The sequence below is a fragment of the Lutra lutra genome, chromosome 6 (genome assembly GCF_902655055.1).
Source record: "Lutra lutra chromosome 6, mLutLut1.2, whole genome shotgun sequence".
Lineage (NCBI taxonomy): Eukaryota > Metazoa > Chordata > Mammalia > Carnivora > Mustelidae > Lutra > Lutra lutra.
Window position 1 is genome coordinate 4,777,658 of NC_062283.1, and position 16,115 is coordinate 4,793,772.

Consider the following 16,115-nt stretch of genomic DNA (forward strand, 5'->3'; position numbering starts at 1 on the left):
TAATATCCCTAACCTGGAAGCTATCCAAATGTCCATCTCGATGAATGAATTGCTGCATATTCACACAATGAGATGTGTGTTTACTGCAGCGAAAATAAATGATCTGTAATCTCGCAACAGTATGAATGAATGTCACAAACAGAACATTGAACTCAAGAAGCCAGACACAAAGGAGTTATGTTATATGATTCCATTTATACAGAGTACAAAAGAGGCAATCTGTGCTGTTAGAAGCCAACATATTGTTTACCGTTGGTGAGTGGTATTTTCTGAAAGAAAGTACAAAGGGAGTTTCTGGGGTGCTTGTTTAATAGGATTGTGCTTCACAAGGCTAAATGCTAGTTATATGGGAGTGTTTGGTTTGGGAAATTCATCAAGCCAACTGTGCAGTTTTCTGTATGAATCTTGTATTATCATAAAAGATTAAGGAATATGCACACAGAAAGAGTCTACAGGGTAGGACCTTGGATGGCTGGGGGAGCAGCGATGGGATTAGGAAAGGGACTAATGGTGGGAGGTACCTAAGGTAAATTTTATTCTCTTTTGGAGCAATTATGTATCCAGCAAACTGGTTTCTGGGGTGATTTTGTGGGCATACTGGTCTATGTTATAAGACCTTTCTTCCCTGGCATGATTCTAATATAATAGTCAAGATTTAAGATGTTTACTTCTGTCTTGGTTTTTGTTTTTACAAAGGATTTGGGGCAACTTAAAAGAAGCGTGGGCCAATTACTGGGCAAACAGTTTCTATGAGAAAATCAGGTGGAATAATTTAGAGGAAAACACCAATAAAAATGACTTTTAATGATTTTCTAATAGTTAGAAAAGCCATCTGCACTACCCGGTATCCCAAATAGTTACCCAGTTTACTTTAAAAAGTATTTATTTATTTGAGAGAGAGTGAGAGAGCGCATGTGCCAATGGGGGCTAGGGGCAGGGGGAGAGAGAAAATCCCAGCCGACTCCTCACTCAGCAGGGAGCCCGGCAGAGGTCTCCCTCCCACAACCCTGAGGTCATGACCTGAGCCACAACTAAGAGCTGAACACTCAACCAACTGAGCCACCCAGCCACCAAGTTTACTTTGTGATGCAGTGGGTTCTGTTCTTGATTCTTACTAAATAGCTATGCATAACCTTAAGCGAGTCCTAAGATCTCTCCGGATAACTCCAACCCCAAAAGTAACTTGGTTACCTTGACTTTTTTTATACTGAGAGCACTTGTTACATCTGAGATTATCTTGATTTTTTTTCCTCATTGTTTATTTAATTCCTGATTCCCTTTGTCTCTAATGTTTGAGTTTTCTAACTCCCAGTTTTATTCACTGCTGTGTTTCTAGTATTAGAACAGTGCGTGGTCCATAACAGAACATTTTTATTTAATGATCGAAAAACCTGGACTAGGTCACCAAGCTGTTTTTAGCTGTAACTTTCTGGAACTCTAACATTGCACAAGCAACTTTGCAAGGCCAGTAGGGACTCAGGAGTTAACAAAATTCTGATTCTAGAATCAGAATGAAAGTAGAAAGCAGGATGGTAGTCTCAAAGCACAGGCCAGGGACGCCTGGGGATTCCAACAACTCAGACGTTCATGGAGTCAAAAATATTATTATAATGCGGAGGCATTATTTGTAGTTATGAGTCAAATCATCTCATGAGCATCCAGTGGAATCTTCCAGAGGCTGCACGACTCATGATACTGTACTCGACGGAATAGAGAAGCAGAGATTACAATCCTGCTGTCTTCTATTATGCAAGGCATTAAAGAGATTTGCAAAAATCTCCAGTGCCATTCTCCTTGCTATTCTTTATTTAGGAAAACACAGATATTGTTTCATTTATTAACATACAATGGGTTTAATATTGTTATTTTTAAATGCATTAGGATATACATGGATTTAAATGCCCTTATTTCTAATGCTACCTGTAAACTGATGTAACCCACAGAAACTGAAGCATCTTCAGTAATTTTCTAAGAGTGTGAAGACAGCCTGAGCCCAATAGTTTGAGGACAGCTGATGCAGGAAGCCGTTGAGGAAAGGCCGGATGGGCCAGGATAGCCTGGCTAGCTTAGGAATAACTCTTCTTGACTTACTTTTTCTTCCTCCAGGCTGTTCTCCTGCTCTGTAGCCTGTCCCTTTAGTGATACATCCTACCCATTTCTCTTTTTCTAGAGATTTCCGTCACTGTGGTTTCCTTCCTGGATGTCAGTTGCTACGATCGCTACAGTAAGTCGGAAACCATTCCATTTCTGTTTAGCAGAAGTCTAAGGAACCTAAGTATCCAATGTCATTGTTTCTTTGGCCAGGATAATTTCTCTTGCCTCACTTTTATAATGCTCTCCATTTTCCAGGGCTGAGGGTTGTGTTTTTCTCCAGAGAGTTGACTCCAACTGCTTAGCTGCTTTTTATCTGGTGCAATTCAGCACATTTCAGAAGTGCCAGGAGCAGCATGTTTTCATCGTCCACACCATCTCCTACCCCAGGAGCCCCAGGAAAGGGTAAACACGGGTGGCTGAGCAGCTGCTGCTCGGGATCTTAGTGGGACGCGTGTGCCCGCCTCCACTTCGGAGCCGCGGTCCCAGGGAGGGGCTGGCTGTGTTCGGACGTGTGCCAGGTTGGAGGCGAACCGGGGTTGTACCAAAGGAAGCCACCCATGACCCTCCTGCTTCTTTCTCTGCTGTTCTCCCTCACCGTGCCTACTGTGTCTCACCGCTGAATCCCACGTGCGTTGTAAGAACTTTTCAATGAGAATTGATGCTACACCTAAAACAGTTTTGTGATCCCGGATTTATGTGTCACACTGGCAAATGAAGGGATTCCCCCACAGGATCTCATGCTGTTGGTGACTACTGGATGAGGCCAGTTTGAGGCTAAGTTCATATGCATATTTGATGCAGCCTAGATCCCTCATGAAGTTTCATCCGATTTTCAAGCCTGTGAAGTCATCAGACAGTCATACTTTCTCTTCCTACAACGATAGCGTGATGTCAGAGGAATAGCGTGGGGTCTAGAGGTTAGGTGCTTGATTTTAACCCCACATCAGTTGTGTGCTAACCACATGTTGCTGGTCAAGTCACTTAGCCTTTTTGAGTCTTGTTTTCTTAGTAGCAACTTGGGATGATATCTATCTCATAGACTGATGCCAAGTCACATTAAACATACTTGAAATAATTTCTTAATTTAAAACATCCATGGGCTTTAAAATTTTTAATGTCATATTACTGTCCTCTGTGAGTTTGCATTTCGCCACGGGTATTATACTAACTCTACGTGATAAATTTCAGTTTTATTCTAAGGATAATAGCTTCCAACTCTACTGGGTCTGTCTACTCTTGGAGTAAAAATTAGCGAGTATCATCAAATTCCTCCCTGATATGGAGGTAGACTCAGACACTCTAAAATTAAGTTTCTCTTTTTCAAAATTCCCTTAAGAGGTTGAACCGTAGAAAAAGCTTACTGGTGTCTCCACTGCTCACCGAGGACAAACACAAGAGAGAGGAGAAAAGGCCCTAACTTTGAGGAATTGAATACGTGTTTATGTCCTTCCCATTTGACTCCCCCTTTTCTAAACAGCTACACACACTGTGGCAATTTGGTTTTTGTGTCTTAAATATAGCTTTTGTGATTTTGTCCACCTAGAAACACAGTAGCATAAGAGTTAAAGGTACAAGATTTAGGAGTTATTGAACCTGGGTTTGACTGACATTTTGGTCCTTGACCAGCTCACTGACCTCAGGCAAGTTGTCGAACCTAAATGTGTAAGGTTCTTACTGCTGTTGTTGATAAAGACTACACACCTAGGGGTTTAAAACAACACAGGTTTATTAGCCCACAATTCCATAGGTGGAAACTGGTTTCTCGGGCTCAGCTGGTTTCTCTCTCCAGGCCCGAGGAGGGTCAAGTCCAAGTACCGGCTGGCCGGCCTCTTCCTGCCAACTTCTGGGAACAGTCAGCTTCTAGTCCCCTTCAGGTTGGTGGCAGAATCCTATTCCTGGTGGTTGTAGGATTGAGATCCCATTTCCTTGCTGGCTGTCGGTTTGGGGTTTCCTTCCCTCCCAGAGGCCTCTCTCTGGCCCTTGCCCACAGCTAGCAGTGGTGTGTCAACACCGCCTCCTGCCTGGAACCTGTTGGACTTCCTCCCTTTTTCTGCTTCTCACTGCAAGAAGGCCGCCTCCTTTCAAGGACTCAGAGGCTCTGATTGGACCCACCTGGGTAATCCCGGCTCCTCTCTCCGTTTTAAGGCCTGTGACCTTCATTGCATTTGCAAAGTCAGCAGAATTGGGCCATGGACATCTTGGGGGCCTGCTGTTCTGTCTGCAGGACGAAGTTGGATTTCCTGTATGGGAAACCTTGGGATTCATGCCTTCCCCACAGGGCCGTTGCTCAGATTGAGTAAAAGATCTCCAAAGTGCCTTGCACTAGTAAATCTTACTGACTTTCTGAGAGCTACCGTATCACACTGAAATCCAGATCGTGAGGTCCTCTGTGTGATGGACAGGACAGCGGCGATCCTGCCTGTGTCCACGTTCCCGCGCGCCGCTGGTGTCTTCACGTCCCACCAGGCAGGCTCCCTCCTGATTATTCTCTTTCCTTCACCTTCTCTCATGTTCCACCTGCACGGAACGTCCTCTGCCTCTTTTCTGCTTTGGCTACCTAACATCTGCAGCTGAACCCCACCTCTTTGTTTCGTGTGTTTTCTTTTTTGGAGCTCACCAGCGGTATCCCAGCCCTTGCTGCTCTGCCTCGTCAGATTCCCAGAGCGCGTCTCTTCGGGGTCCTGCCATTCTAGTCTAGACTGGGAGGAGTGTGTTCCCCTCCCCCGATTCTCAGCACGTCCGACTTGCTCTTGAGCACTTGTCATAATGCCATGTTCCCCACCTGTCACTGGTGTTTGGGTGACAGCTTCAGGGAGGCCAAGAATCCAGCATCGGACGACAGAAACTCCTGTCCCAAGCCAGCGATTCCCTCGTAGGCCCTCTTCCAGTTCCTCTGCAAGCACAAGGGAGTCCGTCCCAATCTGGTCATTAACATCTCTCTGATACTTGTTTTTTCTCTAAGACAAAGAAAAAGAGGGGCATCTGGGTGGCTCAGTTGAGTACCCGACTCTTGATTTCGGCTCAGGGTCATGATCTTAGGGTCTTGAGATCGAGCCCTGCATCGGGCTCTATGCTCAGAGTATAGAGTCTGTTTGGGTTTCTCTCTCCCTCTCTATCTGCCCCTCCCCCTTGTGCTCTTTCTCTCTCTCTCTCAAATAAATAAATAAATCTTTAAAAAAAAGACAAAAAGAGAAGCTCTCTGGAGGCAATAATGGACAACTAAGTGTAATAGCATAATTCTTTTGTTTATATCACATAATTGTATATTAATATACTTGTATGAATTAATTACTTATATAAAAGACACAATTATAATTACAAAATATATAAAACATATATAATATTCCATATGTTTTATATAATAAATTTAAATCTCTTTCTATCTACAGTGGATATTATTCAGGTGATTATCTAGAAAAATCCTTGGAAATGGTAACTGAATGATTGATCAAAGTGAACACATTGACTGTTGCTGGTTAGTCGGATCTGAGTTTTGTCATTGGCCTGCTTGTGTCCTTCAGCTAGACTGGGCTTCTCTGGGCTTTGGTTTCCTCACTGTCAAATGAGATTATTATTACCTGTTCCAAAGGGTGCTTGGGAAGATGGAATGAGATAAATTATGTCAGGAACTTGGCACAGTGGCCAGCACATAGTGACTTCTTCACTGCACTGGCTGTCACCCCTCTGACTGATGGGCATTTTTCCTGAGGCCAGCCTGCATAGCATTCCTTCTGGGTCACACTGTCCTTGAGAAGGGGGTATTCACATAGAGCTCTCATTTCCCAAACATGTGTCCTCATGTATACTCTTTTACTTCCCATCTAATAATTAAAAATCAGGAAGATGTTGCTGGAAATAGCCCGGTAACCCAGCTTTGTTTGTGGAAATGAAGTCTTTTTCTTTGTAGAAGACTATGGGGTCTCAGAGTAGGGTATAACTTTTTTTTTCACTGAGATTTTATAGAGCTGTATGAAAATGTCTACATAAGAAATTTCTGCTTGGAATTATGCTTTCTTGAAACAAATGCAACAACATGAAAGCTCTTGTAGTAAAAGATAGAGCCTGGTCTGGTTCCTAGAGGTCACAGCCCACACCAGGGTCTGTCTGGCAGCTCAGTGCTTTAAGTACTGAATGCAGAGATGAATGTGAGACGGTCCCTGGAGAGATGAAGCAAGCGTTCTTGTGCGTGGTTTTGTGGTTCCTGCTTTTGACACCTCTTAACTTACATGAATGTCTGGCTCATAAATGCCGTCAATGAACTTTTGTAGGTAATTTTGGGGGAAAATAATTTATCTTTCATAATTCAAAGAAGAGAAAGAAATGTGTGCCTTCACATTTTGTTCGGGTAACTGTTCTTTTGGATTGAGGAAGCACTGACCGCTGACCCGAGGTGGTGTACCTGACCTCAGGTAGTGTACTTGCTTTTAAGTCTCTTCCCCTAGAGCAAAAACCAAAACCCAAAACAACAAAATAAAAAACAAAAAGATAAGAAAAAGTCTATTGAAACAGCCTTTGGATTTCCACTATTAGAAATCCCAGAATATTTGGTGAAACCATTGTTTCCTATTAACATGTAGTAGAAAGAGCTCCCATTTTAGAGTCAGATTTACCTGGCTGAGAATCCCACCACTGTCATTGGACCTTGTGTAGTTTTCTTAATCTCTCTGAAGCTCAGCTGCTTCAACTGTAAAAATAGTTATTAGTGTTTGCATTGCAGTACCTAATTACGCTGTTTCAAACCATTAAAGGAGATTCTATGAGTAGAGTACCTTTCCCATCGTACCTAGTGCATAGTAGGCACTCTGTAATCAACAGTTACTACTACTGCTGTCTTGGAGGGATTTGGCTCAGTTACTATTAAATTTTATATATTAGAATGTCAGATTTTTCCAGAGTGATGGTTAAGGAGAATTCTCTAAAGCCATGAAAATGAAGTTTGGTTAGAGAATGGTTGAAGAACCTCTAAGACAGAGGGTACACCCTAATGGAAGGCTTAAGGATGGACTGTTAAGGGTCACTGGTAGAGAATCTGATACCCTTTGTCACCCTCCAAGTTTGAGTTGGGCTAGCCTAGGACAGGGTTGCAGAGAAAAAGTCCCAGGCCAAGAAACTTCTAGCCACTAGCATTATCTGCATCTGAAGAAGAAGGTGAAGATGAAGAGGGAGCGATTAAGACAGGAGGAGGACCAGGGATTCTCATTTTTCTTGCTAATGTGGTATCTTTGTATACCAACTGTTGTTCTTTTTCTCCTAGATTTCAAATATCAGTACACTAATGCTGTTAGCAAAGGACAGATTAAATCAATGCTGGCAGAAGTATCATGCTAAAGGAAGGTTAAGTCTTCAGTTGTAAATAGTCTATCCAGGTAAAGACAAAAAATATGGATATTTGAGCGATCTCAATAGCTTCTGTAATTTTTAAGATTATAGTTTAGGGGCACCTGGATGACTCAGCCAGTTAAGTTTCTGTCTTGGGCTCAGGTCATGATCTCAGGGTCCTGGGATTTAGCCTCACACTGGCCTCTCTGTTTGGTGGGGGGGTCTGCTTCTCCCTCTCCCTTTGCTGAATAGAAAGAAATTAAAAATAAGAAAAAAGAAGATTATAGTTTAACATTTGGGTGGGCAAGGACTGTATTTGTACCTACTTAAAATTTTCTGTTAAATCATTCTTTTTTTAACATATTTTTGATTTTTATTTATTTATTTGACAGACAGAGATCACAAGTAGGCAGAGAGGCAGGCAGAGAGAGAGGAAGGGAAGCAGGCCCCCTGTTGAGCAGAGAGCCAGCAGATCAATGCAGGGCTGGATCCCAGACCCTGGGATCATGACCTGAGCCGAAGGCAGAGGCTTTAACCCACTGAGCCACTCAGGCGCCCCCTGTCAAATCATTCTTAATGAAAATTTGCATAATTTCCTATTGAAGAATGTCTACTTACAAACTGATCATATATTTATATTATATACATGTCTCTTGAATAATATAACATAATATATTTACATAATACATAACATACACCTATGAATAAAATTTAGGAGTAGATATGTGACTTATGTTCAAGTGAGGTCTTATATATCAAGCTTATCTAAAAAGATGTTGTGGCAACTTAGATGATAAATTATTTCTGGTTTTGATCCAAGTATATCTCCCACACGAATAAAGCAGTCTTTGGAGATCAGAATAATGGTGTAATTGAAAAAACAGAAATCATCAATATTCTTTCCTTGCTATTGCTTCTTCTCCCAATATTTTTAATGTCATGAGCTCCCCAGAATGTTCCTAATCAAATCTTTCACATCATTGTTAAATGTGATGCTGTCTCTTGTCAAAAGTTTGCTTCTAGAGGAGAAGACTCTGAAACTGCTTCCAAATTTCAATGGCCTAAACACATGATAATTTTGATGTGCTACTTGACATGCCCACATGTACTGGTAAAGGGAGATATCTGTTCAAAATATGATCCATAGTCTGATAGCCCACATGGTGCTTGTTTCCATCATAACACATACCATACTGTACAGATATCTTGAAGGAGACTAGAGGTGCACAATCCTTATTGTCGGTATCCTTAGTCCAAGCATATAGCACAGAGAAGGCATTGTAGTCAAGGCTGCATGAATGTGTGGGACCTGTTGGGTAGGAAGTTGTTGTGGGACATCCATGAGGAGCAGCCCAGTAGGCACTTGGAGCTCAAGATACAGATTCATGTAGAACCACTAGCTGAAAGTTTGTGTCTGGAACCGTGTGTGTGCCTGCATTTATCAACTGAGAATTGTTAGGGTGGGAAAGGTCAAAGGAAAAGATGGAATTTTGAAGGACATGAAGGTGTAAGAAGTGGGGACCACAAGCTAGTTCAGCAAAGCTACTCAGTGGACAAGCCAAAGAGGAAGGGAAAAGATGGAGATAATGCAACGTGCTGAGCAACCGCAGGAAGAGAACTCTTAGGAAAAGAATGTTTGTAGGTGTCAAGTGCTCCAAAAAAGTAAACAAAGGACTGCAAGTAGCTATTATATTTATCACCAAGAAGGGGTGATGTGTGTGTGTGTGTGTGTGTGTGTGTGTGTGTGTGTGTTACAGAGAGAGAGATCTAGACCAAAGTAGCTACTGCATCGGGCTGTTGTGGTAAAAAACATAGTGTAACAGAATGAGGAACAAAGGGCAAGTGGGGAGTGGAGAGAAATATTTCAGGAAGCTTAATTTTGAGAAGATGAGATTAGGGTAGTAATTGGAGCGGGGAATGAGGTACAGAAAGACACCTGATCACACCTCAATGGCAATGGTAAGGTCGATGGTATGAAATAGTAACAGTGGATGACCGATGGGCTTAGGGCCATGTGAATCCAGGAAGGAACGAGCAGCCGAGGATAGATGCAGGTGTTAGCCTCACACAGACAGGACTTGTGTGGGGAGCATAGTTCTGCCACTGTCACAGGAGGAAAGGAAAGGGTGAATTTATATGAAGGCATGGTATCAGAATTTGAGGGACTTCCTATCTGGTTATTTTTTATTTTCTTTGTGAAATACGTGGTAGGTCTGTCTATTGGGACTCTGGGACAGGGGTTATGGAGTAAGAGGTTTGCTGAACATAAGAAGGTGTGGGCATAGTGTCTGTGGAAAGCAGTAGAGGGGACTGGCCAAGATTGCCAAGATGCACAAATGCCCGTATCTGGTGAAGCTGGCCTAAAATCTCTAGAGCACTAAATTCATCTTCTTTCTACTACATGTCACTTTCCGCATGAGATAAAGAAGAAATTAAAAAAATAAATTCTGATGAAATTCAATTTAATTGAAGTTCATTTCCCTTTCACCTCATCATGGACCATTGAGAGAATGGGCTGAGGGACCGCATTGCTTGGGTTCCATTTCTGCCTCTGCCCCTTGATAGCTGTGTAATCTTGGTCTAGCTACTCTGCCTCCAGCTTCCCGTGTCTTATTGGTAATATGTGCATAATAATGTTACTTCTGTCATCTAACTGTTGTAAAGAGCTAATGAGTTAATACAGGCAAACCAGAACAAACGCTCAATAAATGTGAGCAATTATTACTGCTGAATTCGTGGCAACCTCTGAGCTCAGCTTCTCAATAAGCTTGGCTGTTTGTTTGTTGACCCGCAGGTTAATTTCCTTCACCTCCCACTTCCCTTAGTTTGTGTGGCTGAGATACAATTTCAACATTCCATTTACTCATCCATGTTTCCCGGCCATCTTGAAGTAAGCTGGGGCTCTCTGTCTGCATTTGCCCAATGAGTGACAGCTGGAAGGATTTCATGTCTTTCCTCCTGGGCCAAGAGACAGAAGAATTACACAATTCTGCAGTTCTCTTTTTTTTTTGCCATAGCAACTGAAAGAGCCGTGTGCTCCACTTCGGAAAGCTAGACAATGGGGCGCCACCTTTGTCTGAGATCTCAGAGTCACTGCATGGGGGAGTCCTACTTGCCCCCCGACACTATAGCAGAAATCGCATGTATGGAGAATCAAATCCTTGTTATACCGAGGCCAGTGACATTTGAGGGTTGTGGGTTACTACAACATAATTTAACCTACCAGGATTAAAATACCTTGTTCTTGCTTGAGTCAAATTGAAAAAAAACAAAAAACAAAAACCTGAGTTCACTGCTGATGCCAACTCAGTGGGGAATTTTATATTTATAAATTTAACAATAAAGTGCTGTGTTGTCAAGGAATGAAGGTTCCTTGGCTAGTCCTTGATAAAAAATAAATGTTAAGGTACTATATTTCCAGTCCTTTCTAGAGTCAAAATTCAGTTCTCTACTCTTTCATGGGCAATTTTTAAAATGTGGAAAAGGGAAGTTTTAGATTTCCTTTGAGGATCTTCAGCCATCCACTTGGGTTATTGGCAGAAACACTTGAAGTGGGTGACATAGTAATTGTTGCTCATAGACAGTGTCAGAACATGGCCTTTACTTTGAATCAGAAAATCAAAGAACCGTTGACTCTCAGAGCAGGAAGAGGCTTTATGGCTATCTACCTAATCCATGCTTCCCCCCGCTTTTTTGAAAGGGTCATCCACATGGATATCTCATCTAGTGGCTCACTGCAGGTGGCACTGTTGTTAAGACAGTATTATTTTGAAAGGAGGGAGCGTTAAACTTGGTGATCTTGGGGCACCTGGAGGGCTCAGTCAGTTAAGCATCTGCCTTCAGCTCAGGTCATGATCTTGGGGTCCTGAGATCCAGCCCTGCCTTGAGCTCCCTACTCAGTGGGGAGTCTGCTTCTCCCTGTGCTCCACCCCCAACTTGTGTGTGCTCTCTCTCTCTCAAATAAATAAATAAAATATTAAAAAACCAACATGGTTCTCTTTTGGTTTGTCTGACTTCATGAAATTATGACGACCTGGCTCCATGTTTCTTTAACTTCACCTACACCATCCCTTTCAGTTTTCTGCACATAGGCTCCTTCTTAACTGGACAGAACATCTGGTCATCAGAGGGCTGCCCTCCTGTGGCTGCCTGTGGGTCGCCCCAGGTGTACAAAACCTTTCCAGCAGGATGCTGCTGTCACACACATGCTCCTGTTTCTGAAGTGCCACTCGTCATCCATGTCCACGTTAAGAAGCAGAGAGACTCCTGAGGTCTGGGCAGTAAAAACAACCACATAGAAGGAGAAAAACAAAGAGCAAATGAGGTGGGGGAGAACTTATATAAAGAGCTCTTTTGGGGCACCTGGGTGGATCATGACCTCTGCCTTCGACTCAGGTCATGATTCCAGGGTCCTGGGATCAAGCCCTCCATCGGGCTCTCTGCTCAGCAGGGAGCCTGCTTCCCCCCCGCCCCCGCCTGCCTCTCTGCCTACTTGTGATCTCTCTCTTTGTCAGATAAATAAATAAAATCTTTAACAAACAAACAAACAAACAAACAAAAAACTATGTTAAAAGAGCCCTTTTGCTCCACCTGCCTGGCTGGATTCAGTGACCCCAGTGGCACAGCTCAGATGAGGCTGGGGTTTTGTCCCTATCGCGTTACAGGGAGTGATGCAGAATCCTTGGGGCACCAGTCAGGAACCATGGGCAAGGCCAAAGGAGGAATGATCTATGTGTAGAGTTAGGGTAGAGAATTAATTTTTTTTTAAATCAGACTTCATAAAAAATTTATTAGTTGTATTAATGGTCATGAGGTGTTTAACAACCAAAAAAGAAAAATTTTCTCTGAAATTTTTTTAGGTAATGTTACTTATGTGTGCTGGCTATTTTTTATCAGTTTGTAAAATGTGGTATCATTAGTTCTGGTATTCAGGATGACTTGAGGTGCTCTGTTCATTTAATAAGCTTTTATTACTATTAGGTTGTAAAATTGTGTTATACTGAAATTGGAATAAAAAAATTTAAATTCCCAAGTTCAGGCCAGTTCTCCTAAGTGAATCACAAATACGTAGATTTCAGTGAATCTTTATTCTTGTCCTTAATAACTGATGTTGGGAAGACCAGTTCTTTTAATGATTTTTCTTCTGCTAAATCTAAGAAGGCTTATTAGTGACTCAGATGTGATTGTCCCTTTTATTCTTTTCTTATTGAGCTATCAAACAGTGTTGCCAAAGGCTTCTCTGTTTCCCTCGCTGCTGTTTTTTTCCTCATGAATTATGGTGCGATTCAGCTGGGTCCAGCGCTTTGTCAAATTGAATAGTTTTAATTGCCTTATTTGCAATGGGAAAATCCTTTAATATTTCACGTTGCCCCTCAAGAAATTATATTTCTACTCATATGACATTTCTCTCTCCTTCATTTGTGAATAACAAGATAAAGCTACAATGACTAGACCCTCCATGATAGATCTTATCATTCTTCCCTTTGCCCCCTCCCCTGCCCCCATCTCTCCCTCTCTGGGTCTCTTTTGCTGTGATGGATAAAAGGGATAGAGACCCAATTCAGCAAATCCATCCTGTATTTCCTCTTTTTGAAGAGGATCTTCATTCTGTTTCTCTAACCAGTGTCTTTCTGCACTGAGAAAAGAAGTTACTGGTTGAGTCGCTAGTAGTCTCTTCTTATGGCCTCAGAAAACTTTGTTCAACCAATCCTGTTTCACCCTTTCTGCTCAGTATCCATAGTATGTACCTCCCTGTGGTGTCTGGCTAGGGGCCATCCTTCGCGTGCTTTCACTCTGGCAAAAACCAGTGCATGAGAAGAAGGTCCTTAAATCATGTAATATTTTGAGGGCAAACGTGCCAGGCTCTGCTGACCATGAGAAGAAGAAAAGGAAGAATGTTCTTTCTTTTCATTGATTATGTTTTATTTATTTCCTTTCAGTATTGCATCTTACCTTCTGACATAACAGTCCTCACCCAGGTACATTTTACTTCTTGTCTCCATAACCCGCTTCAAATGAAATTTTGCTTTTTGAAATATGCTTTTAAATCATCCTGTCTTATTTTCTTTTATTTTGATTTAAACCACTGATATTCCCCGCCAAAAATCTTGCTTGTGTTTAATGTGACTGAATGAGAGAAAATTCTCATTGTGCAACTGTGCCAAAAGCATTCTCTTTTATACCTAAAGGTGTGCCTTTGTTAAAAAGAATCTCTCTAAATTTCTGAAAACGGGCTCATCCATATTCAAAACCTACACTATTGATGTTGTCTATTAAAAGAGCAAATCTGTGTCACGAAAGAGCATCCACCCCCTTTCTTTTCTTAATCAATTCTTATGACTTTTTCCCTTGTCTTAAAATTCTCTAAAAGCCTTAATTTTAGTGTTTCTTCCTTTAAATTTCCCCCCACCCCCCTCCCCCCACCAAGTAGCCACTCATCCTAATTACCTGTCTTCACCTGCAGTCTTTCTCGCTTGGACCTAATTGAAGCAGAGCTTCCTGTGATGAGGAGAGCCGCCTCATGACACAGATCCCGGCCCTGCCTGTGTGAGGGCTTCCCTTACCCTTTGCGATGTAGCCACTTAAAATTTACCATAATATTGATAATGAAGCAAAACTAAAACCATACCACGTGTTTTAGTTTCTTAGGGCCGCTGCAACAAGGCGCCCCACAAACATGGTGGCTTCCAACAACAGGAGTCCACTCTCTTGTCCTTGGGGAGGCCGGAAGTGTGCTCTCCAGGCAGGGCCACACCTCCCCTCTGAGGGATCTAGGGACGGTTCTTTCCAGCATCTCGTGCCTTGGAGGGCGGCTTGCTTTGTGGCCGCTGGACCACTGTCTCTGCCTCTCTGAGGCTTTTGTAATGCCTTCCTCTCAGCGCATCAAATCTCCCTCTGCTCTTCTCTTAGAAGGCCATCTGCCATTTGGATGTGGAGCTCACCCCAAATCCTAAATTATCATAGCTCAAGAACTTCAGTGTAGTGAGAGCGGCAAAAACTTTCCAAGTGAGGCTGCGTACAGAGGCTCAAGGGATTAGGGTGTGGACGCATCTTTTTGGGGAACATAGTTCAACTCAAGGCACCGTGACAACACATCATCCCTTTTATTTTCGATTTTTACCAAATGGTTGGCAGTGTATTAGTTGAAAGTCTTAAGACTGAGGATATGAACATCCTATAAGGAAACATATGGAATGACAGAAATTACCTATTATCTCTTAAAGTGCCTAACAATGTTTTGCCCACAGTTATTGCCCAGCTATTAGCCAGAAGGGGCAGGTGGTGCTATGATGATGATTAATGATTTCTTGTTTTATATGTGATGGCAAAGGTCTACTTCTATCAAGCATCAAAATTATTTAAGTATGACTAGAGTTATTCCTAAACCTTTATTGTTTCATAAATTTCTTTCAGTTTTTTTTAATCTCTTATTTTCTTATAATGGTCACAACAGTTTTATGAAGTAGAGTAGTAGCTTTAATAGGTGAGATGAGCAAGACTTGAAGAAGTGAAGTGAGTTCCGTAAGATCTTATGGGTGACAGTGATGGAGCCAGAGGGTAAACCCAGATATTTGACAAAGAGTCTTCTTTTTTTCGCTATATATGTTGCCTTGTTCACATAATTTCATATCAAATGTACAAACCATTCATTAAAAGGGCATATATAGGCTTAGCTACTTGGGGGTCAACTAATTAGGTTAGTAAATATGTTCACATTGATATTATTGGGTGTCGATGATCATACGACGTTATTTAACATTTGTTTCATTACATTTAAAAGATGATGGCCAACTTCATGCTGTTTAGAAAATTTCATGCTTTTGAATTATGGTTTTGATTTTTCTGAATAAGGTGTCAGCATACCAGACAGAAGATATTTTTGGGTTTGTGGGGTGTACGTGTCTGTTGCAATTACTGAATTCTGTAATAATAGTGAAAAAGCAGCTGGAGACAACACATAAAGGATTGAGTGTGGCTGAGTTCCGATAAAACTACATTTACAAAAGCATATTGGGGGCCAGATATGGGCCATGGGCCATAGTTTGCTAAATCTGGCTCTAGGTCAATGGTTTCCAAATGGATGTTTGGATTCTGGTGCTGGCCAAGTAGTCTATGGCCATGTGAGAATGAAAAACTTAGAACTATTACTGGCCTTCTTTTTTTTTTTTTTTTTTTTTTTTTTACAAAAAACAAGGATAATCAAATGTGTTAATATATGTAATATAAATATATGTAAAAATTAGGGCATGTGTGCACAATATTTTCGTGACTGGTACTTAATATAAAAAGTTTAGAGATGATTGCCCTATGGAAGTAACTCAAAAAATTAATAATTTTCAAGTTTATTCTACTAAAAACTAACCTAAATAACCTTTACAGGTAAATTTGTATGGAACAATTACTGTTAATAGTCTTGCTTGTAATTGATTACTCAGCTTAATTAACCATGTTCTGGTGTGTATTCTATGCCGAAATTTTTATCCAGGTTTATTCTGTCACAAAAATGTAGCAGGATATGTGATTAAAATTCTTAGGTTTGATTATAAAATTATTTCCTTGTATTCTTGACATGAAATCTCTTCTGATTTTTACATCTGACTTCACGGTCTCTGCTAGACATTTGTCCCTTTTACTTCTCTGGGAGTAGGAGAATTTATTAAAACATTAATCTGTTTTTGTTTTTTTTTTTTTCCATATTCCTT

General features: G+C 41.5%; 1 long non-coding RNA gene across 1 annotated transcript; it reads left to right on the plus strand.

Moving 5' to 3' along the window:
* Nucleotides 1-212: 212 nt before the first annotated feature.
* Nucleotides 213-11,858, plus strand: LOC125103055 (uncharacterized). The gene is made up of 3 exons (XR_007128275.1): nucleotides 213-255; nucleotides 2,171-2,224; nucleotides 11,505-11,858. It is a non-coding gene; the product is annotated as an uncharacterized LOC125103055 (long non-coding RNA).
* Nucleotides 11,859-16,115: the final 4,257 nt, after the last annotated feature.